Source organism: Talpa occidentalis, unplaced genomic scaffold (assembly GCF_014898055.3).
Source record: "Talpa occidentalis isolate TD23 unplaced genomic scaffold, MPIMG_talOcc4v2.1 talOcc4.17, whole genome shotgun sequence".
In the NCBI taxonomy this organism is placed as follows: Eukaryota; Metazoa; Chordata; class Mammalia; order Eulipotyphla; family Talpidae; genus Talpa; species Talpa occidentalis.
This window is the reverse complement of record NW_023601754.1, coordinates 8118860-8142908: the sequence shown is the minus strand read 5'-3', so window position 1 is coordinate 8142908 and position 24049 is coordinate 8118860.

Genomic DNA, 24049 nt, shown 5'->3' with positions numbered 1-24049 from the left:
TTTGATCCATGAAAAAAACTCTTTGAAGTTGGTACTATTATTACTACCATTCAACGGATGAGGAAATTGAAGTTCAAAGAGTTGGGGTGACAGATGACTTTGTCTACAAAGTCACTACTCTGGTTACAGTCACAAAGATGGTGACCAACCTCAGCTGAATTGAATGGAATTTTATCACTTCATTTAATGTTAGAGATATTTGTCTTTCTGAATAAGAATAAAGAATTTCTGGGTGTAAAAATCAGCAAAGACGTCTCTCTGTTGAGCAGGAAGGGATTTGTTCCTTTAAAACCTATAGATGGGCCTCCCCGGTGGCGCAGCGGTTGAGCGCTGGGTTGCGAAGCTGCGCGCGGCCTCTGCGGCGCCGGTTCGTTCCCCGGCTGCTCCCCGGCCACCAGAGGAGGGTCCCACATGGCGCGCAGACCTCTCCTGCCGCCCGCTGCTCCCCTCAGCAGTGTGCTTCGGTCCCTCTGCCTGCTCTGCTCCCCGCTCTGGCTCTGGTGAATTCTCTCGCCCTCCCGCGCTTCTGACTGTACCCAGTGCATGTATAAACAAAACAAACAAACAAACCAGCAAACAAATAAATAAAGCATGCCTCTATAAAAAAAAAAAAAAAAAAATAAAACCTATAGATGAGCTACCGATTTCCTTTATTTTTTTATTAAAGATTTTTAAAATTTGGGACTCCCTGGTGGTGCAAGGGGTTAAGACACAACCTATGAAGCTATCCACAGCCACTGCAGAATGAGTTTGATCCCCAGCCAGGGAGCTACCCACATGGCGCAGCAGACCTCTCCTGACTCGCCCACTGCTCCCCTCAGCAGTGTGTTTCAGTCAGTCTGCCTGTTCTGTTCCCCACTGTCTCTGGTGAATCCTCTCACCCCCCACACCTCTGACCTGTACCACAGTTCTTGTATGCATAAATAAATAAATCATAAAAAAAAAGGACTCCTCATACGGAAGAGGAAATATATTTTCAACACTGTATTTATCAACACTGTAAATTTATATTGTCTGTTTACAAGAAAATATGAGTATAAATGGACCCCCACAGTTCAAATTCGTTTTATTCAAGTGTCAACTGTATGGGGCACAAAAAAAAAATCACTGTTATCTTCATAGTGCTGACACTATGCAGACACTGGAGATTCATTCACTGGTAGAGAGAAAGGTTCCTATCTTTGTGGGGCTGGCAGTTTGTATGGGAACTAGTTACCCTATTTTGTCTCTGGGTCACATCAAATGGCTGGTTTAGGAAAGATCCCTCTATTTAATAGTTAGAGCAGTGGTTCTCAACCAGGGGCCATGCTTCCCCCAGGAGTCTTTTGGCAATGTCTGCAGACTCTTGTGATTGTCACAGCCTGGGGCGGGAGGGGCAGGGCTACTGGTATCTGGTGGGCAGAGGTCAGAGATGCTACTAAAAAACCTATAATGCACAGGGCATCCCGCCCAAGAATTAGCCAGCCCAAAGGTCAACAGTGCTGTGGTTGAGAAACTCAAACTGTCAGGATTCTTTCTTGGAAATTACAGAGAAGAAGAATCTGGAGGGGGGAGGATATCTGACAAGAATATGATAGCCCGGGGTGGGAGGGGAGGTGCGCATTGTGTACAGGGGAAGAGAATTTACAGAGTGATTCTAGAGGTTGTTAGGTAAACCTGTGAGTAAACACCAATTTCCTGAGAATCCTGCTCCAAAAGTTAATTTGTAAATTGCTTCTTTGGCATATCTGGGATCTCCTGTCTGCCTTCCTCCAGAAGGAGGCCATATGTTGAAAATGAAAGACTCTGGAGATAAAATCAGGAGTCCTGGGTTGAATCCCAACTTGGCAACAATGAAAATCACTTGACTTTTCCATGCCCCTGTTTCCATTTTTGAGACAAGGGGATGGAATTGCTCCCGGCACCAGCCGCTGCAGAGAACAGGTGTTGGAACATGCCTGGGTCTCTGTAGAGGCTCGAATGTGGCGCTGTCATTAATGGTACTGTCTGCATGTTTGCAGTGTTTTGTCAAGTGAAAAGAGGGGTTGTAAACAGAACTTATGGGATGGGTCCAATTTTGGTTCAATATGAGTATTTGCTAAGAAAATAGTCCAGAAGTAATTCTATCAAATGGCTAACACAAATTGTTCCTGAGAAGAAGCAAAACAAACACAAAACAGAAACAAACAAATGGCCTTTGGGGTTAGATAGTAAATAGCTGTTATTCAAACTCTTAAAAGTTATTTTGTAAAATCTATCTGATGATATCAGGAAATACTTTGGGTGCAATTTAAGCAAAAACAGAATCCATATAGACACTGGATAGACTTGTGCCACCAGCACCATGGCTAGTCCAAATTGAGATATACTATAGTATTAACAAAAACAAGACACTGAAAGTCTTCAAAGGGGGGCTCTCCCTGGTAGCGCAAGGGGTTAAGATGCAGCACTAGGAAGCAATCCACAGCTACTATAACACGAGTTCGATCCCTTGCCAGGGAGGCGACCCACATGGCACAGTAGACCTCTCCTGACGCACCCGCTGCTCCCCTCAGCAGTGTATTTCAGTAGATCCACCTGTTCTGTTCACCACTCTGTCTCTGGTGAATCTTCTCACACACACCTCCGCCCCTGTACCCCTGACCTGTACCACAGTTCTTGTATGCATAACTAAATAAATAAATCTTAAGAGAAAAGAGAAAGTCTTCAAAGGAATGCAAAATATATCATTAATGTTTCATACTGATTATATAGTGAAATGGAAATGTTCTATATCTATTGGGCTAAATAAAATATATCATAAAAATTACTTTAGTTCCTGGCATTTATTTTTCCTTAAGGTTACTAAACATTTAAAATTACATATGTGGCTCACCACATTTTTTTTTTTTTTGAATTGTGCTGCTATAAGCAACATAACCTTGACCTGTATTAATGAAAAAAATGCAGAGTGGAAAAATACCAAACTCATCACTGTGATTGACGGTAAATGATTGGATTATGGGGCCTGTTTTCAGCATCTTTACACCTTTCTCTGCTTTCCAAATATTCTATGGGGTGCTAGCATCCTGTGATAATCTGGAAAAGGGCAGAATGAGTCTAAAATCTCCCCTTTATTCCAGTGCAAAACTGTTCTTTCTTAAAATGATTGCATCCTATGAAGACTATTGTTTTTATGGATTGAAACATGATTTTTTAGCAAGCTGACCTCTTGTTCTGCTCCCAGGTCTCTGTGGGGATAAGGGGTCTTCCTGGAGCCTCCCCTGCAGAATGGGAACAGAGGGTATGAGGGGTACAGGGGTGTGAGGAACAGCTCGGCAGATGCCCAGAACATCCCTGGGCAAGGAAATGAGTCATCCAGTGAGTCAGCCCCACCCTGCTTTCATTCTTGGTATTGTTCCACTTGCTGCTGCTCCTCTGTCTGTCACCCCTTCCCCCTGAACCACATGTGTGGCCTGGAGGCGGCCCAAGCAGATGCCTTGGAGCAGGGCTCCAAGGTGTGGGTGCCCCAGGGGCCTTATTTGAGTTGCTATAAACACTCATATCTACTAATCTGACACAGACATTATTAGCATTCTCATTGTGAAAATGAGAAAACTGAGGCAGAGAGAAGTTAGATACTTGGCCAAGTGCTCACAGCTAGGAAGATGCTGGGGCAAGACTGCAGTCAGGACTGCCTCCAAGGCCTGTACTCCCAAATAAATTCCTGGTGCTCTCACCTATCTACCCCACACAAGACTAGGAAGTAATTAACTTGTGTCTTCCCCTACCTGGCACCTGATAAAGGTGGTCGGCTTGCTCTCTTCCACAATGTATCCCTGGGATAGAGTCTGAGCGCTTTATATCAGACATTTACACCCAAGAATGACTTCAGGCCTACAGTTACCCTTCAGGTATCATCTGCAAGTGAGGTGCTACTCCAGTTATCAGCTAAAGACAAAGAGGAATTTCTGCCACTGGAAGGAGGCACAGGGGATAGATTTCTGGGCTGAGAAAGAGGGTGCTCTCAATTCTGCTCTCTCCCAAGAACAGGAGCCCACCTACTCTGGGAGCTAGGTCTTGCCTTCACTTTATTAGCAGGGTGGGTGGGGCCATGGCTGAGTAAGCAGATGCTCATGTGACACGGCTGGCTGCCACAAGAACGCCACCCCCTCACAGATTCCACCAGGGGAGAGGCATGGCTAGGGATGAAGCGTTTCCCTTTCCTTTAAACCTTTTTTGATTTTTTTTTAGTAATTTGATGTTTTATGTGTCATACGATCACATGGTTCAAAAATTATATAACATACATACTTTATGTAATTTTTTATACTTTATGTAATTTATATATACTATATACTTTATATAACTTTAGAATCATGTGAATCTCACATGCACACACACACACACAAGTTAAAAAGTCTTTCTGATACGGTGCCCTCCATCTATCCAATTTCTAGTCTATCCCTGTGAGGTAGAGTGGGAAACAGACTGTTATTATTAGTGTCTTGTGAATCTTTTCAGACTTTCTTTACACATATGCAAATAAATGCAAATACACAGACACACACATACACACACTCACAGCCACGCTTCGCCCTGCCACACACACACACAACAGTTGTAGGCTCTTTTTACAAGAGTAGAAATGGAGAAAAGACTAAAATTTTAGTAGGAACGACTCTATCCGTATTTTCTTCCTGGAGTGAGGAGAGCACCAAATTAGGTTCTTTTACTTTGTTTTAACATTTTGAAGAGTCAGGTATAATGAAGCATAACTTACCTATAGTTTTGCAAGTTTTGACAAAACTTTTAGTTTTAGTTCTGCAAGTTTTGACAAACACTTACAGTTGTGCAGTCTCTACAGCAATCAGGATATAGTTTGATCACACTCCCCCAAATCACATCATTCTCCTTTATAGTCATTCTTTACCCCCACTTGCAGTCCCTGGAAACCGCTAATATGGTTTTACTGATATTACAGTTTTGCCTTTTCCAGAATGTCATATAAATGGAATCAGGGGGGACTCTTCCCTGGTGGCTCAGGGCTTAAAGTCTCAGCGTTATCAAGCTATTGCCATTGTGGCATGAGTTTGATCCCTGGCCAGGGAGCTGACCCACATGGCGCAAACCTCACCTCTCCTGTCTTGCCTGCTGCTCCCCTCAGCAGTGTATTTCGGTAGATCCACCAGTTCTGCTCCTGACTCTGTCTCTGGTGAATCCTCTCACCCCCTGCACGTCTGGCCTGTACCCCAGTTCTTGCATGCATAAATAAATCTTAAAAAAATAAATAAAATAAATATAATCAGGCAATATGAAATCTTCCATGTATCCTTTCACTTAGCCTAATGCATCTGAGATCCATCCCTGTGGTTAATGTGCATGCAGCATGTACTGCTTATTTACCGGCAAGCTGCAGTCCATAGACAGGGACTGTCTATCCATTCATTGGAGTAAGGACATTTGGGCTGTTTGCTGTAAACATGTGTGTACAGCTTGTGTGTGAACATGCATTTTCATTTCCCTTGGGTAGATGTAAGCGCGTGGGATTGCTGGGTCAAATGGAGAGTGCATCATCTCCTTTTTAATCCTTACACCACATTGGTCTTGTCAGCCTCATCCACAGAGGGGAAATCAGAGGAATAGAGAAGTTGAGTAGCCTCTCTCCCACGTGGCCCATCAGGTCTGTGACAGAGATGGGGTCTGAGTTCAGATCTGACAGGAAAAGAATCTCTTCTGATACACAGTAACACTGTCTTTCTGCTCCTCTGTAAAAGGGGTCAAGAGACACCTAAGGTGTAAGGGCTAAAGGTATTAATAAAACACAAACCTCACTTTCTTTCTAATTTTGGCTCCCTTACAAGAATTCAGACCTCTGGTTGAGAGGACATCCTAGCGGGGGCCCCTCTAGGCAGGTAGAACGCTCTATTGCCTCAAGAATACCAGATTTCCCAAAGGGAATGATTCCTAATGTTTATGAGTGGGTATGGAATGTGCTCTTAAAAGTTTATAGTTCACTTAACATGCATCATCTCATCAGAGAACGATTTCACGAGGGGGTGGATCTGTCTCTCCCTGCAACCCACCCACAGAGCCACTGACACTTGGTGAGCATCATGCAGAGGGAGCCTATTTGTGACCCTTATTATTTCACTCTATTCTGAGCTCATGCCCCTCCCTTTGTGCAATGACAACCTGGCAATTTCAAACAACCTCCTGGCACGCCTGGATTGGCAGGGAGGTGGCCTGGAAAGGGCACTAGCCCGGGACACCATTCCTTCCCTTGGGAGTTTGTTGGGCACTGTGGCCTATTAGGGCACACCCCCTCTCCCATCACTCCCCCCTGCACCCCCATAGGTATTCAGCAAATATTGGGCCACTTTCTTCTCCCTAACAGAGAAGCCAGGGAACCAAGCCAGCAAACAAGACATTGGAGGCTAGCATCTATCTCCAACAGGCTGTGGGGATGCAGCAAGTCACCTTCCCACCTGCACCTTCAGTTTCTACAGTCATAAAAGTAGACCAATTTCTGAGTTCATTCTATAGAAGGTGATTATAAATGTAACCTTACTCTCAGGTACACTTATATATGGAAGCCACAAGGAGAGGCCCAAATCTTACTGCTCACACAAAGCCAGGACCACAAAATAGATGAAGGAATGTTTTGTGGGTGATGGAATAAACAGCTTCTCTGCCTGACACTGCTTGCAGAAAACTGAGAGTCTCGGTGAAAGGGGAATAACAATGGCATTTGTTCTCTTGGGTTGTGGAGATGGGGACCTGGAGAACTTTGTTGAAGTACCTCACTGGGGCCTTCCTGGTGACCTAGGGGCTTAAGTCTCAGCACTATCATTGCCAGGGCCTGAAGAACTTAAATGTTTAAGGCATAAAACTTCAAAAAGTTACCCGTATTTACTCATTTTCAAATAATCCAAGGTAGGAATGTTTTGAATGTTTTAGTGGCTACATAGCACCATCAAAGCACTGAGGTTTTTCAAATTTAAAAAAAAAGGAATGTCGGGTCTCCTTGGTAGTGCAGGGGTTAAAGACAGTGCTATCAAACTATTACCAGCCACTGCAGCACAAGTTCAATCCCCAGGCAGCGAGGGAGCTAACCTACATGGTGCAGCAGACCTCTCCTGTCTTGCCCGCTGCTCCCCTCAGGAGTGTATTTCAGTAGAGCCACATGTTCTGCTCCCTACCCTGTCTCTGGTGAATCCTCTCACCTCCTGCACATCTGGCATACACCCCAGTTCTTGAATGCATAAATAATCTTAAAAAAAGTAATGTTAACTGTAAGAATCCACATTGTTTTGCCATAAAACAAACTTGTGATTTTCTGATGTAAAAGAAATGCAAACTCAGATACTGTCCTCCTAAATTGACCCTCAAGTGCAAATTCTAGTTGCAAATACAAATGTAATCTAAAGGAGAGATTTAATTTAGATTACAAATGTAATCTAAAGCAAATGTAAGGAAGCAGAGAGAATGAGAAAGCAAGATGAGGGAGAGATGGAAAGAGAGACAGGAAGAGGGAGAAAGATTGATTTAATGGCTTCTGGAATCAAACTGCAGAACAGTAGAGTGGATGTCTGCATCCAGAGTCAACTAGATTCAGAAACTTGGATTCTGTTCCAGCTAGAACCCAGTTCCACCTTTTCTCTGCAAAACACCTTCATTCCCTCAGGCTCATTTCTGCACATGGAGGAGGAAATCAGCAAGGTAGCTCTAGACCCACATTTTTACCATTTCGACCCCAAAAGGGGGAGGAGGGATGGATGGTGAGTGATAGTGAAAACATCATTGAGTAGTATCAGCTCCTCTTAGGTGGATCATGCATGACAACTTTGCCACACTCCCCATCACTCCCTCTTGTCTTACACCATCAATCTATTTCACTCATTGATATTACCTGCTTGGCCCCTGCAGCATGAAGTTTGCAAACCTTGGTGTAAATTCACTCTAACATTTCTTTTCTACCAGTTAGAAAGATCCTAGGGAAGAATTCTAACTGGCCTTGCTTAATTTCTATGGATGGGTGTTAGGCAAGTCCAAATCACAGCCAACAGGTTTGAATGATCCTTAGGTTGGGTAGCTCTTCTCTGCAGTCTAGAATTTTGGATACTGATGATAGTAATTATGATTGCTTACTGTGGGCCAGGCACTGTTTTTAATGGCTTTGCACATATTATCTCATTTAACTGCAGATTAACGAAGAATGAAAGTGTTTTGCAGAGAGAAGACAGAATTGGGTTCTAGCTGGAACAGAGTTTCTGAATCTAGTTGACTCTGGAAGGGAGTTCATTATCCCTGTATTACAAATGAGGAAACTGAGACACAAAGTAGTTAGGCAGCTTGCCCAGGGGGCAAACCAGGCTGTGAATCCAGGTGTTCTGGCCAGAAATCAGAAGGCCCAGTGGTATCACAGCTGCCTATCTGGAGAGAGCTGCACACTAGAATAGACTTGTCACAAATGCTGGTGCGCTGGCAGTATTCAAAGGTGTGACCACTAATGTTGTGACTTTCCATGTGTGAACACGGGTGGGGGACTGGGTGAAAGGTCCCTCAGATTCCTGCCATGCCTGCTGCCTGTGTTGGGGAAGCCAGCTTTGATCTACTCCCTGAGGCACTGGGCAGAGAGCTATCTGTTCATCTAGCCCTCTGCCAGGCACCTTGGCCCACAAGCTCCTTCTGCAGATTTTTCGTTTCTCACCAAGCCTGCCTCCAGTGCCCTGAGCCCAGCCTCAGGAATCAGAAAACCCATGTTTTGATTTTTGGGGGTTTTGTGTTTTTGGTTCTGGCTCTGTCCGTGACAGAAAACAAGTAGCAATGTGTTTGCTGTTTGTCTGGGTTTTTGGGAAATTCAATTCAGTCCAAAAAATGTGTAGGGAGCTTCACCTTGGAGACTGTGAAACAAGGTTATAGCAATCAGTGAAAAGCAGATTCTGCTCTAAAAAATTCAGGCTACTTTTCAAAAAAATTGCTTATTTCTAAAAATTTCTCCATTGCAGGTTAGGCAAATGCTTTTTGGATGGTGTGGGTCCCTTCAGTTTTTTGACCTTTCCAGATTCTTCTAATACTAGTCTAATTGCTCTATAATGCTGCTTTCATCGACAAGTAGGGTAATTATTTTCCCCTAGAGTTAAATCATATTTTTTATTATTTTTCAAAGATATATTTATGTATATAAAAACTAGGGTACAGGCCAGAGGTATGGGGGGGTGAGAGAATTCACCAGGGACAGAGTGGGGAACAGAACAGGCAGATCTAGTGAAATACGCTGCTGAGGGTGTTAGGGGGAAGTGATGTCCTGAGTTAATTCCATACAGGCTTTGTGGACTCCACCCCCACTCCAGACTAAAGCCATTAAGACTCTGGGATTTGTCTTTCCCAGGCAAATCCCATCACCACCAAGGGAGGGTGGCTGGGACCTGAGGGTGGAGTTGGGCAGCCAGGTTGGATATAAAAAACCAAACACGTGGGCCTTGGGCTCTCTCTGGCTCGCGATCGCTCGCCTCCTGGCTTCACCGCTCCTGGCTGGCGGCCAGCTCTCAGAGCGCCATTTTGGGATTCCTGATTGGCGGATCGGGTAGGACTCATTTAAAACTTTGTCTCCCGCTTTTCTCCCAGAGCTGTACATTTCCTCATTTCCCCTTTCCTTGTAAATAAACCTTTTATTAACCTTTCACGTGTGCCTGCAGTAGAGCATTGATAAGTCCTTTTAAGCGCGCGGGTGAGGACCCACAGTCAGGCACCCCGTTTTGTATCGGGGTTGCTCTACAACAAGGGGAGCAGCGGGCGAGACAGGAGAGGTCTGGCTGCGCCATGTGGGTAGCTCCCTGGCTGGGGCTCGAACTTGTGCTGCAGTGGCTACGGATAGCTTCATAGTGCTGAGACTTAACCCCTTGTGCCACCAGGGAGGTCTAAATCAGGCCTTATTCATCTCTTTACCTAAGGTGAATTGATTTGCTCTCTCCATGGTTAACCTGTAGGAATTAAGTTTGTCTATTATTGCAACCTGGTCTGCACCCTTTCTTTGGAATTGCTTTTATTCACAGTTCCTGGTAGGCTGGGGCCAACTGTGTTTTAATTATATGATTTGCTTTCTGACCCCAGCTAATAGCTTTGAGTGATCCCCTGATTCAGGGATATCCATCCATAGGTTCAGCTGCACCAATCAGCATTTCCTTGATAGTCTGACCTAAAAATCTCAGAGAGTAGATGAAGATGACCAGCCTTGGAGCAGAAGGATAATATTCTGTAAAGATGTGAAGCTGCACCCAGCAAAATCGTAGAGTAGAGGAGAAGCATGAGAATGGAGCATCCATAGAGAAGGAGGCAGAGGTGAGAGACCATCCCTGAGGCACTGCCTGGGCTGAGGAAGGCAGGAGAACCTGCCTGATTTACCAAACACAGCACTTCTGTCCCTTTAGAAGTCCATTTCCCAGTCTTGGAAATCTGACATGCCTTTCAGTAGAGTCGATTCCTTTGAGCAACTTTGACATGGCCTCAGCTTCTCACCACCAAACAAACTGTGACTGGAGCATCCACATGTTTTGCTCACACCCTCACTATCACAGTTACTAAGATAAAGGGCTGATCTTCTGCTATCACCAACATGCGGGGTTGACTTTTTTTCCCTCTTTATATGCCCACCACTTTCTGTTGCCAACCTTGCCTCTTACTTGCACATGTTCCCGGCTCAATCAAAAGCTGATGAAGGAATGTTCTTCTCTAGATTTCTCTACCCGGCTCTCCAGCCTTCCCCTATCCGGCCCCATATCTAACCTCATTTCCCACAACTCCTTGCTACACACCCTTCACTGTGGTTAAACCAGTCTCACGCAGCCATCCGTCTCATTTCTCTGGGCCTTTCCTCATGCTGGAATGCCCTCCTCCCTCTTCACCTATTTATCCTTCCACTAGCAGCCCCCTCCTCCTTCATTCATGCCTTAAATATTTACTAAATGCCCACTCTGTATCGGGCACTGTACTAAGCGCCGGACTACAGCAGAGCAGAGAACAAAACAGACAGGCATTCTCTCGCCATGCTGCTTCTTGTGCTATGAACTTTCTCCATGAAACCTTCTCCAAGAGGGCCCCCAACTCCCAAGCTATCTCCTCCTCTCTTACCTCTTGAAAGATTAAATCTTGGTACTACACACCACTGTTTGTTAAGTTTCTCTTGAGTGTTTGCCCACCAAGCCTCTTCTAACTGCATTTTATGTGCCTTGAGGGTTGGAGGCTGAAATCTGTACTCTTTCTATTTATACTTATGCGGCTCAGTACTTGGGACAGAGTGGGCACCTAAAAAATAATTCTTCACTGCCTGCCTGCATGATTGAAAGTGTCTCCTGCCCTCTTGGCCTGAAAAAATGGAAGGACAGAAAGTTATTTGTCTGTCTCTGCAATCCCAGGAATAAACACCAGCCTGGGTTTCAGCTGATCCCAATAACCCTGGCCAAAAAGTACCATCTAAATCCAGGGTAGAGATGAACAAATAGAGGTTCTATTTGTTCTGCTTAGTCCTGGGTACTCTGGGGGAGGGCTTCACAGACCTCCTCACCACAAACCCACGCTAACAAACAAGAAGTCACTTCTCTGGCAGGCTCCCGTACAGCGTCTTTGTACCTAGGAGGCAACTCCCTTGTCTCCTGTCCTTCTGAAAGACACCTTTCAGGTCTGCGTCTTTACTGGGTGGGAGGATAGAGAAATAGGGGCACTAGGTTTCATTTTCTCCCCAGACATGAGCAAAGGCAGCTCATCCCAAACCGAGTCCAGCAAGTTCTCACCACAAAATTTCTCTGCATAAAAAAGGTGCCTTTTTGAAACACAAAGTTCCTCTTTCAACTCAGTAAGGGAAAAAAATAATCTACCAACTAAACCCCAAACCTGTATTTGGACAAAATCCTGAGGTCAATGGTAGGACTGAAGTGAATCATTTCTCTTTGCTCTGACTCCATCAGTGACAGGACAGGCGGCTGGGTACTGCTTGGTCCCCAGCAGAGGACTCAGGCCACATTGGTAGCTAATTCTGATTCCCTTTTTGCCTGTGAGCAGGGCCATCTTGGCTAATGCAGGACAGGAATTACTTTCAAGTCAGCTGGTTGAATCCAGGGATTCATGACAGCTCTGAGAAAGAGGCTGCTGTACTCAGGAGAGGCTGTCTAAGCCTCAGCTGGTTAAATCTCTGTTCCCTACTCCACAATACCTTCAGCTTGAGTTCTTGGCTCGCAGATACTCTAATCTCTACACAACAATAACAACTAGCAGCTTTTAAGCAAAGTCTCCCCAAGTACCCTACCCTTGCTATGTATGTGTTATTTCATTTGATCCCAAAAACAAACAAACCTATGAGGTAAATGCTATGGTTATCTTTAGTTTATAGATATGGAAACTGAGCCCCAAAGAAGTTGGTGGCTTACTGGCAGCTAGTAAGCAACCAAGCCAGGACCTGGACCCAAGCCAGGTGCCTTGGAAACCCATGCTCATCAGCATTAAACTACCCTGGAACTGGATAGCTTTCTTCTCATCTATCCAAGGAGTCCCCATTCTCCAAAGACTGAAGAAAATTTCACCTCCACCCAGATGTCTCCCTGACCTTCACTTATCTGACTTACTTCCTCTTATCTATTGGCTCCTCTCAGGTCATGCTGAAACAATGATTCATTCATGCAGCAAACATGGAGCACTTACATATGCCAGGCACTGACCCAGGGGACTGAGTCTCTCAGTGTGTTGCACACAGCAGTGCATTTTGCCTCAACAATGGACTTGCCATTTACTGAGAAGACTGTGGGAGGAACGGGTTTGAAGGAGGGATCACAAGAGTACAGTAATGGACACGATATATGAAGATTCCTTCAGAGATCTAGGTGGAGATGGTGAGTAGGTGTTTAACTAAAAAGTTTTCAGGTTCAGGGAAGAGCTTTGGCTGGAAAAACACGTGGAAACCTTTAGGATATAGATGGTGTTTTTCAGAGTACAAAATTGAGTACAATCATCAAGGGAGTGAAAGTATTGACTCTCAAAGCAGCAGTAATAGTAGCTATAGAAATAGTAGGAGAGGGCTATGGACCAGACCCTGGGGCACTCCAACATTTAGAGTTCAAAGAGATTGAGGAGGAAGCAGCTGGAGAAGACCAAGAAGGAACAAAGATAAGAAAAACCCAGGGAGGTCCTCCCCTGGTGGCGCAGGCTGTTGAGCGCAGCGCTGGGAGGCTGTCCGCAGCCTCTGCGGCGAGGGTTCCACATGGTGCGGCAGACCTCTCCTGTCTCGCCCGCTGCTCCCCTCAGCAGTGTATTTCATCAGTCTGCCTATTCTGTTCCCCTCTGTCTGTGGTGAATCCTCTCACCTTCCCGCGCATCTGGCCTGTACCCCGGTTCTTGTATAAATAAATAAATCTTCAAAAAAAAAAGAAAGAAAAACTCAGGGAGATAGAAAAATCAATTGTGTCAAATGCTTCTGATGGGTCAAGTAACTTAACAATAGGACTGAATATTGATTCATTAATTAAAAAGAAGAAATGCGTAAGAGTTCACTTGCCTCCTTTATGTATGTATTGACCTAGATATCTTAGCCAATCTCATGGTTGGGAAGGACAGGGATTATTTCCCATTGTTCTTCTGTACCCTACACCCTTCTCCTGTTTCCCCTTCCTCCACTTGTCCTCCCCCAACCCTACCTCCCACTTTGCTGAAGTTTGGGGGTTGACTTACAAGCCAAGGGAAACCTGGGCCTGAGCTAAAGCACCAGAATGATCTCTTAGGCAAGTCAGAGCTTCCTAGAATTGGCGAAGGGAGTAGTTGTCACTACCACTCTAAAGAGAAGAGGATCGAATCAGAAGATGCAGACACCTATACAAAGGGAAGACAAAAATCACTTTTTAAAAATGTCTGTTGTAATTTTTTGTTGTTGTAAGGAAGCAAAGGAATTTATCTTGGGGCTACATGGCTCACTGGGGTTTAGGTAAAGCCATTAAAGAGCTTTTTCTAGTTGGATCCATGCTGATACCTAGACTAGCATTGAGGTTGAGAACTAAATTCTTCTGCACTGACTTCTTCCCTGGCAGGTGAAGAAGACAGGCGTGTCAGAGCCTGGGAACAGGGAGAAGAGAGATTGGAGAAAGATGGCTAATAAAGAATTCCCAGGGGTGGGGCTGGGTTAAGGAACCTGTTTTAGTAACAGTGAGGTCTAACATTTTTTTAACTTTTTATTGGCATAATTAACAATAGATATAGAGAAAAATTTTCACACACTGAACACAGTCATACAATCAGCATTCAAGTCAAGTACCCCGGCAACCCCCCTCATGCTCTCTTTCAATCACGCCTCTACCCAAGGGTAATCACTATCCTGACTTCCAACATCTTGGACAAGTTTTTTTTTTTTTTTAAAGATTTATCCATTTACAAATACAAGAATTGGGGTACAGGCCAGAGGTGCAGGGGGCTAAAGGATTCACCAGAGACAGAGTGGAGAGCAGAACAGGTGGACCCATTGAAACACACTGCTGAGGGGAGCAGCGGGGAGACAGGAGAGGTCTGCTGCGCCATGTGGTTCAGCTCCCTGGCCAGGGATCGAACTTGTGCTGCAGTGGCTGGCCATAGCTTGACACAGCACTGTGTCTTTAACTCCTGTGCCACCAGAGGCCCAAGCTTGGAATAATTTTGCCTGTTTTTGTACATTATATAAATGTGTCAAGATTTCAGTATCTGACTTCTTTCACGCAGCCTTGTATTTATGAGGTTCATCCATACTGTCCCATATAGTGGTTTTTCCTTCTCATTGCCATAGACTATTTCATTATATGGTTATATTGCAATTGATTTATCCCTTCCACTGTCAATGGACAAAGCTGTTTCCATTTGGGGGGCCATTACAAATAGTGTTGCTGTAGCCATATCTGTACATGTCTAGTGTTTACTTTCATATCCCAAGAGTTTATTTTGAAAAATTTCAAGCACGTTGAAAAGTTGAAATCACTGTATAGTGAGCGTGTATAGATGAACTACTTATATTCTGCAGGAACACTTTACTGTATTTGCTTTATCACTTATTCAGAAATATCTATCAATAAATCCATCTTCTTTCCTCCGGCTCCTCTCCTTTGGTTGTATTTTTCTTTCTTTATTTTAAAGATTTATTTATTTATTTATTTATACAGCACTGGGTACAGTCAGAAGTGCAGGAGGGTGAGAGAATTCACCAGAGCCAGAGCGGGGAACAGAACAGGCAGAGTGACGAAATACACTGCTGAGGGGAGCAGCGGGCGGCAGGAGAGGTCTGTCGTACCATGTGGGACCCTTGCCGGTGGCCGGGGATCGAACCGGCACTGCAGAGGCTGCGGGCAGCTTCGCAGACCAGCGCTCAACCGCTGTGCCATCAGGGGAGGCCCTCCGTTGGTTGTATTTCAACGTAGGTCACACACAGCAGTACATTTCACATCAAACCATTTCAGTGTATTAATATATATTCAGTATATATCACAGCAAAGGTTTACTATTTATGGGGCCTCCCTGGTGGCGCAGCGGTTGAGCGCTGGGTTGCGAAGCTGCCCGCAGCCTCTGCAGCGCTGGCTTGATTCACAGCTGCTCCCCGGCCACTGGAAAAGGGCCCCTCATGGCGCGCAGACCTCTCCTGCCGCCCGCTGCTCCCCTCAGCAGTGTACTTCGGTCCTTCTGCCTGCTCTGCTCCCCGCTCTGGCTCTGGTGAATTCTCTCACCCTCCCGCGCTTCTGACTGTACCCAGTGCTTGTATAAACAAACAAATAAATAAAACATGCCTCTATTAAAAAATATATATATAAAAATAAAAAAAATAAAGGTTTACTATTTATTTACAACTTTTTCCTTGAGGGAAGATGTGCACAAAGTGAAATGTTTGCCTGTTAAAAGTATCATTCAGTGGGCCTCCCCTGGTAGCGCAGCGGTTGAGCCTCTGCAGCTCCAGTTCGTTCCCCAGACGCCAGCCAGGGTCCCACCAAAAAAAAAAAAAAAAGTATCATTCAGTAAGTTTAAGGAAAGCAGACACCTGTGTAACTCAAACCCTATCAAAATAGAAAAGCATTATCATCATCCAGAAAGGTTCTTCATGCCCCTTCGTAGTTCATTTCCCCTCACAACCACTGTGCTCTCATCTTTTTTTTCCACCACAGATTAGTTTCGTCTGCGTTGAGACGTCACATAAATGTAATCATACCATGTGTACCCTTTTGTCTAAGGCTTCTTTTACTCATAAGCATAATGTTTTTGAAATTCATTCATGGTGCTGCATGAATAAGTAGTTTGTTCCTTTTCGTGGCATGAATGTACCACAATTTGTTTACCCATCCTCCTGGTGACGGACATCTGGAAGGGTTCCAGTTTTTAGCTTCCAGAAAAATGCTGTTACCATTCTCATACTAGTCTCTTTTGTAAATTCATGCTTTCATTTCTTTTAGGTAAGTAGTTAAAACTGAAATTGCTGGGCCATAAGGGTACGTGTAGTTTCAAACAAAACTGTCAGACCTTTTTATCAAAGGGGTTCTATGATTTTACATTTCCACCAAAAATAAAGTTAATATTGTTCAATACTTTTTTTTAATTTAAGCTATTCTGGTGGGTATGAAGTGATACCTCATATGGGTTTAATTTGCATTTCTCTGGTAACTAGAAATATGGAGCACATTTTCAAGTGTGCTTGAAAGTTCACTGACTATTCATCATTCTTCCCATGTGAAGTGTGCACTGTTCAAACTTTTTCCATTTTTTTACTGGGTGGTTTGTCTTTTTTTACTCCTGAGTTACAGAACTTCTTTTTAAGCCTCAAATTTCAACACTTCCATCTCCAGAGCCTGAGTTCAAACCCCAGCCAGGAAGCTAACCCACATGGTGCAGCAGACCTCTCCTGACTCACCCACTGCTGCCCTCAGCAGTGCATTTCAGTAGATCTTTCTGTTCTGCTCCCCACTCTGTCTTTGGTGAATCCTCTCCCCACCCCCCACATCTCTGGCCTTCTACATAAAATAAAAAGATACTTACAATAAAGGAATAATTCTTTTTTAAAAAAGTTAAATGACCTAGATGTGTATTTCTGAACTTTCTATTCTGTACCATTGATCTATTTGTCAATCCTTATAATAGAATCACACGGTCTTGATTACTATAGCTTTACAGTAAGTCTTGAAGTCAGGTAGTATGAGTCCTAAATTTCCCCCTTTTTTTTTTCCTTCTCTTTCAGTATTGCTTTGGATATTCTAGGTCCTCCATAAAATGTTTCTAATCAGTTTGTCATTTTAAATAGAAGTCAGCTAGGATTATGAAGGAGATTTTGCTGAATCCACATATATATAATGGGTAGAATTAATATCTCAATATTCAGTCTTCCCATCCATGGTGTAGAACACTCCTGCTTATTTAGGTCTTCTTCATTTTCACTCAGCTATGATTTACAGTTTTTGGTGTATATTTGTCTTTTATTTTTTTTTTAAATATTTATTTATTTATTCATACAAGCACTGGGTACAGTCAGAAGCACAGGAGGGTGAGAGAATTCACCAGAGCCAGAGTGGGAAGCAGAGCAGGCAGAAGGACCGAAGTACACTGCTGAGGGGAGCAGCGGGCAGCAGGAGAGGTCTGCGCGCCATGTGGGACCCGCCTCCAGTGGCCGGGGAGCAGCCGGGGATCGAACCGGCGCTGCAGAAGCTGCGAGCGGCTTCGCAACCCAGCGCTCAACCGCTGCGCCACCGGGGAGTCCCTACTTGTCTTTTATTAAACTTATTCCTAGGCATTTTTTTTAAAGATTTATTTATTTATACAAGAACTGGGGTACAGGCCAGAGGTGCAGGAGGACGAGAGGATTCACCAGAGACAGAGTAGAGAGCAGATCGACCGAAAACACTGCTGAGGGGAGCAGCGGGTGAGATAGGAGAGGTCTGCCACGCCATGTGGGTATCTCCCTTGCTGGCGGGGAATGAAATCCATGCTGCAGAGGCTGCAGAGAGCTTCACAGAGCTGTGCTCAAACCGCTGCGCCACCAGAGGCCCATTTTAAGTTTCTTAATACTACCGCAAATGGGATTGTTTTTTCAAAAAATTTCATTTTCTAATTGCTTGTTGCTAGTATGTAAAATTAAAACATCTAAAAAACAATAACTATGTGTCCTATGAAACTGCTAAGTACATTTATTAGTTCTGCTGCACCTCCCCCTGCAGTGACCTTTAGGGCTAACCGTCCCTAGGTCCGGCTGGGTAACCAGCGCACAGGGGGAGAACAGCAAAACACCCTGAAGCAGGGGAAGTACAGCTAAGTTCCCTGAAAAGACAGAAGCTTATCCAAAGATAACGACCACCAGGAACCACTACAAGAATGCTAAATAACCTTATCCCGTCTTTCTAGAACTACAAACTTTAATCCCTTATTGTCTTTCTAAACTTCCTTCTTTCTTCTATAAAGGTCATTGCTTGTTAATTAAAAAATCATATAAAATCCTTAAAACAAGGCTGACTCAAATGAAACATTACTAAACCCTGTAATAATTAAAATATAGTATAGGTAAAAAAGTAGTTAATAAAAAATACGATTATATAGTTTAAAAACAAAACTAATGGTCTATCTACTTAGGAATGAGGCTGAGTCCAGATGTAGATCACCGCCCTGTTGGTGATAGGCTGAGCCCATGAGCAAGCTGATTTCATTGATATTCATTGTTCCTGTGCTTTTGGAAAACATATATATACTGGTCACAAACTCAAAGAAAATTACACTCAGATTTTCACTCTTGAAGTGTGTCTGTTTGTCATTTCTTTCACCGACGCCCTGACCACCCTGCACGCTTCTCTCAACCCCGAGGTGGCCTCATCGTCTACTGCTGTGCTGGTCCGCGGCAAGTTCTGTTGTAGATTTCTTACTATTTCTATATAAACAATCATGTCATCTACAAAAAAGAAGTTTTCTCTCTTCCTTTCCAATTTTTATGTCTTGTTTTATTACACTGGCTAGGATCTCCAATATAATATTGAATACAAGAGATGAGAGCACACATATTTGCCTTGTTCCCAATCTTAGGGGGAAAGCATTCAGGGGCCTCCCCCGTGGCACATTAAGTCTCACCACTATGAAGCTATCCGAGATCCCAGCCAGGAAGGTGACCCACATGGAGCAGCAGACCTCTCCTGTCTCCCCCACTGCTCCCCTCAGCAGTGTATTTCAGTAGATCCTCCTGTTCTGCACCCCACTCTGTCTCTGATGAATCCTCTCACCTCCCCGCCCCTGCACCTCTGGCCTGTACCCCAGCTCTTGTATGCATAAATAAATAAATCCTTTTTTTTAAAAAAAGTATTTGATACTTCATTAAATTTATTAGCTCTAGATTTTGTCATAAATAAATGCTGAAATTTTGCCTAACAATTTCCTACTTGAACATTTTTCTTTTTTCTGTTAATATGATGGAATATATTGATTTTCTTTTTTTTTAAGATTTATTTATTTATGCATACAAGAGCTGGAGTACAGGCCAGAGATACAGGGGGCGAGAGGATTCACCAGAGACAGAGTGGGGAACAGAACAGGCAGACTGACTGAACTACACTGCTGAGGGGAGCAGTGGGCCAGTCAGGAGAGGTCTGCTGCGCCACATGGGTATCTTCCTGGGTGGAGATTGAACTCGTACTGCAGAGGCTGCGGACAGCTTCATAGTGCGGTGCTTAACTCCTTGTGCCACCAGGGAGGCCCCAGGAATACATTGATTTTTGAATGTTCTATCAACTTTGCATTCCTGAGATAAATCCTAGAATTTGATATATTTTTCTTTTAAAATACTGCAGGATTTTATTTGCTAGTATCTTTTTTTTTTTTTTTTTTTTTTTTTTTTTATATAGGCATGCTTTATTTATTTGTTTGCTGGTTGGTTTGTTTGTTTTGTTTATACATGCACTGGGCACAGTCAGAAGCGCGGGAGGGTGAGAGAATTCACCAGAGCCAGAGCGGGGAGCAGAGCAGGCAGAAGGACCGAAGTACACTGCTGAGGGGAGCAGCGGGCGGCAGGAGAGGTCTGCGCGCCATGTGGGACCCTCCTCCGGTGGCCAGGGAGCAGCCGGGGATCGAACCGGCGCCGCAGAGGCCGCGCAGTTTCGCAACCCATATTTGCTAGTATCTTGTTAGGGATTTCTGCATCTATATTGATAAGAGATACTACAACCCAGCTCTTGTATGCATAAATAAATCTTTAAAAAAAATCTAGACTTGTGCTCCTTAATCTCCAAGTATTGTTTTTCTCATAAATTATTCCTATTTATGTGTAATTTAATATTATTGTGGTCAGGTAATATGCTCCACATGATTTTAACACCTTTAAATGTATTGAGACTGATTTAATGCTCAGCATATGATCTATCCTGCTGAATATATATCACTTGAAATATACACACTTGAAAATAATGTGTAATATGTTGGGTGCAGTGTTCTGTAAACATTCAGGAGATCAAGGTGATTGATAATATTGTTCAAATGTTCTATGTCTTTACTGATTGCTTTACCTGCTGAGAGAGTGATGGGGCTGGGGTAGGGGGAGGAGATCGGGTGAGACACTAAGCTCATATAGTAGGAAATCTGCACATACATATTATTTATGGCCTGTCTACTCTGAGTTAATTTTCCAGCCCAAGGACATGTCTAGAGGAGTTCAGGGAGCCAGTGCTAACTGAAGACCAGCCTCAGTACAGTGGGATGAGTGTGAGGCCAGGTGTCCAGGAGGGTGATAAGGAGCTCTATGGGCTGGACAGCACAATCTCCTGGCCACAGTGAAGGCCCGCTTACCACTGAACTCTCTTTGTTCAATTCACTACAAAAAGGCAGCCGGCAGAGCCTCCCTGGTGGCGCAAGGGCTTAAGTAGCAACCTATGAAGCTCACTGCAGCCACTACAGCACAAGTTGGATCCCTGGCCAAGGAGGTGACCCACATGGCACAGCAGACCTTTCCTGACTTGCCTGCTGCTCCCCTCAGCAGTGTATTTCAGTCGATCTACTTGTTCCATTCCCCACTCTGTCGCTGGTGAATCCTCTCATCCCCCAAAACTCTGGCCTGTACCCCAGTTCTTGTATGTATAAATAAATAAATCTTTCAAAAAAAACCCCCACAATTTAAAAAGGCAGCTGGCAATGAAATGGTAAGGCAGTTTCTTTAGGGTGTTAACCCCTGTCTTCCAGATTGCTGGCTGTTCCAGAAAAGCGCACTTTAAAGTTTCACTTCCTGGGGCTCCCTGGTGGCGCAGCGGGTTGAGAGCTGCACTGTGAAGCTGTCCGAAGGCTCTGCCACACAAGTTCGATTCCTGGCTGGCCAGGGAGAAATCCACATGGCGCGGCAGACCTCTCCTGCCTCACCCGCTGCTCCCCTCAGCAGTGTCTTCGGTCTGTCTGCCTATTCTGCTCCCTGCTCTCTCTGGTGAATTCTCTGACCCTCCGGTGCCTCTGACCTGTACCCCAGTGCTTATATAAATAAAAATAAATCTTAAAAAACAAAAGAAAAGATTCACTTCCTGTCTCTACTTAATTGGCACTGGTGGTAACAGGTGGCCCAAACTCTAGTCTTTCAGTTATAAGAGGGCTGTTAAAATGTTCAGTTGTGAGAAGTGGATTTGTGCATGGCCCCCTTTAATTCTGACATTCTGTTGTTTTTTCTTTCATGTGTCTTGAAATTATGTCATGTATGATTGTTTTACCTTGCTGGTGATATTATAAGGAGATTTCCCTTTTTGTCTCTGATAATAGTTTCTCTCTTGAAGTCTACTTCATTTGATATTAATTTAGCCACTTCAGCTTTCTTATATATATGGTTTGCATAGTAGTACATCTTTTCCCCATTTGCTACCTACAACCACTCTTGCGTATCTCCTGTAGACAGGATATAATTGGGTCATTTTTAAAACCCATTATGACAATTTCTGCTTTTAATTAAAGTTTTGTAGACTATGGGGGCCTCACTGATGACACAGGGGTTAAAGACAGAGCTATCAAGCTATTGCCAGCCACTGCAGCAAGAGTTCAATCCCCAGCCAGGGAGGTGACCCACATGGCGCAGCAGGCCAGTCCTGCCTCGCCTGCTGCTCCCCTCAGCAGTATATTTCAGGAGATCTGTCTGTTCTGCTCCCTACTCTGTCTCTGGTGAATCCTCTCATTCCCCACATCTCTGGACTGCACCCCAGTTCTTGTATGCATAAATAAATAAATCTTTTTCAAAAAGAAAGAAAATAAAAACACTAATTTGAAGAGATATATGCACCTCCATGTTAATTATAGCATTATATACAATAGTCAAGAATTAGAAACAATCTAAGTGCACATCAACAGATGACTGAAGAAAGGAGATGTGGTGTATATATACACAATGGAATACCACTCAGCTATAAAAAAAAAATGAATCTTGCCACTTGCAAAAACATGGAATGACCTACAGGGTATTACACTTAGTAAAATAAGTCAGAAAAAGACAAACACATATGATTTCAATATTTGGTATATAAAACAAAACAACACACATGAATGAACTAAAAGAAAAAATAAACTTTTAGGCTGCAAGACCAAATTAGTGGTTACCAGATGGAAGGAAGGCAGGAGGTGGGGAAATCATGTGAAAGGAGTCAACAGTATGGTAAAGGATAGAATTGAACTTTTAGTGGTGAATAGAATGCAGTATATACAGATGCTGATTTATAATATGCTCACCTGAAACCTACATAATGTTATCAGCAGTATTACCGCAATAAACAACAACAAAAAAGTTAACTGTTCCCTCCTTCATCTATGCTAAGTAGTTACAGGCCACCTTGATTATCCTAGATCTTAATAAATAACAAAAACTAATTTTGAAAGGTAAAGAATTATTTCTAAAGAAGAGCACTGAAAAAGGAAACAGGAATAAGTAGAACCAGATTTTTTTTATTAAAGATTACTCAATTTTTTGGAGTGCGATGTACTGGTATGCATATGCCACATGGGAGGCAGTGACCATTTCTAACCTGTAATTTCAGAGAGTTCAGAATAGATACTCTCAAGAAACTATGAATGATGTTGGTTGGCTAATAAAAAATATGGATTTAATCTAGGCAATATTTCTAGCAGACAGAGGAAGAAAACTACTCCTAATAATGGCTGACTGTCATTTACAGAGAAGGGAAACATCATTCTCACCAGAGCTTTTCTACCTGATAGCCAGTAAGTCTTGCGAGGTCTTATCCAAAGACCCAGCAAAAGACACTAATATCTTAATCAAAAAGACTTGGGCCTCCCTGGTGTCACAAGGGGTTAAGTCTCAGCAATATGAAGCAATCCACAGCCACTGCAGCACAAGCAACATCCCTGCCAGGGAGCTGACCTACATAGCGCAGCAGACCTCTCCTGTCTCCCCCGCTGCTCCCCTCAGCAGTGTGTTTCAGTAGATCCGCCTGTTCTGCTCCCCACTCTGTCTCTGGTGAATCTTCTCACGCTCCCTGCACTTCTGGCTTACACCCCAGCTTTTGTACACATAAATAAATAAATCTTACAAAAAAAACCAACTCTGAGATATCCACAATAGTTTCTTTATAATTTTTGTAACAGTTTTCTTGAGATATAATTCACATACCACATAATTTACCCAGATAAAATGTTTAATTCAATGGCTCTTATCTTCACAGAGTTGTGCAACCAACCTTCACCAATTTTATTTTTATTTATTTTTTTTTTTTTAAATAGAGGCATGTTTTATTTATTTATTTGTTTGTTTTTTTTTTTTTTTTTTGTTTATACATGCACTGGGTACAGTCAGAAGCACGGGAGGGTGAGAGAATTCACCAGAGCCAGAGCGGGGAGCAGAGCAGGCAGAAGGACCGAGGTACACTGCTGAGGGGAGCAGCGGGCGGCAGGAGAGGTCTGTGCGCCATGTGGGACCCTCCTCCGGTGGCCGGGGAGCAGCTGGGGATCGAACCGGCGCCTCCGAGGTCGCGGGCAGCTTCGCAACCCAGCGCTCAACCACTGCGCCACCGGGGAGGCCCCCCTTCACCAATTTTAGAACACCTTAATCATGCCTACAAAAAAGAAAGTCTGGGGCCTCCCTGGTGGCGCAGTGGTTGAGCGC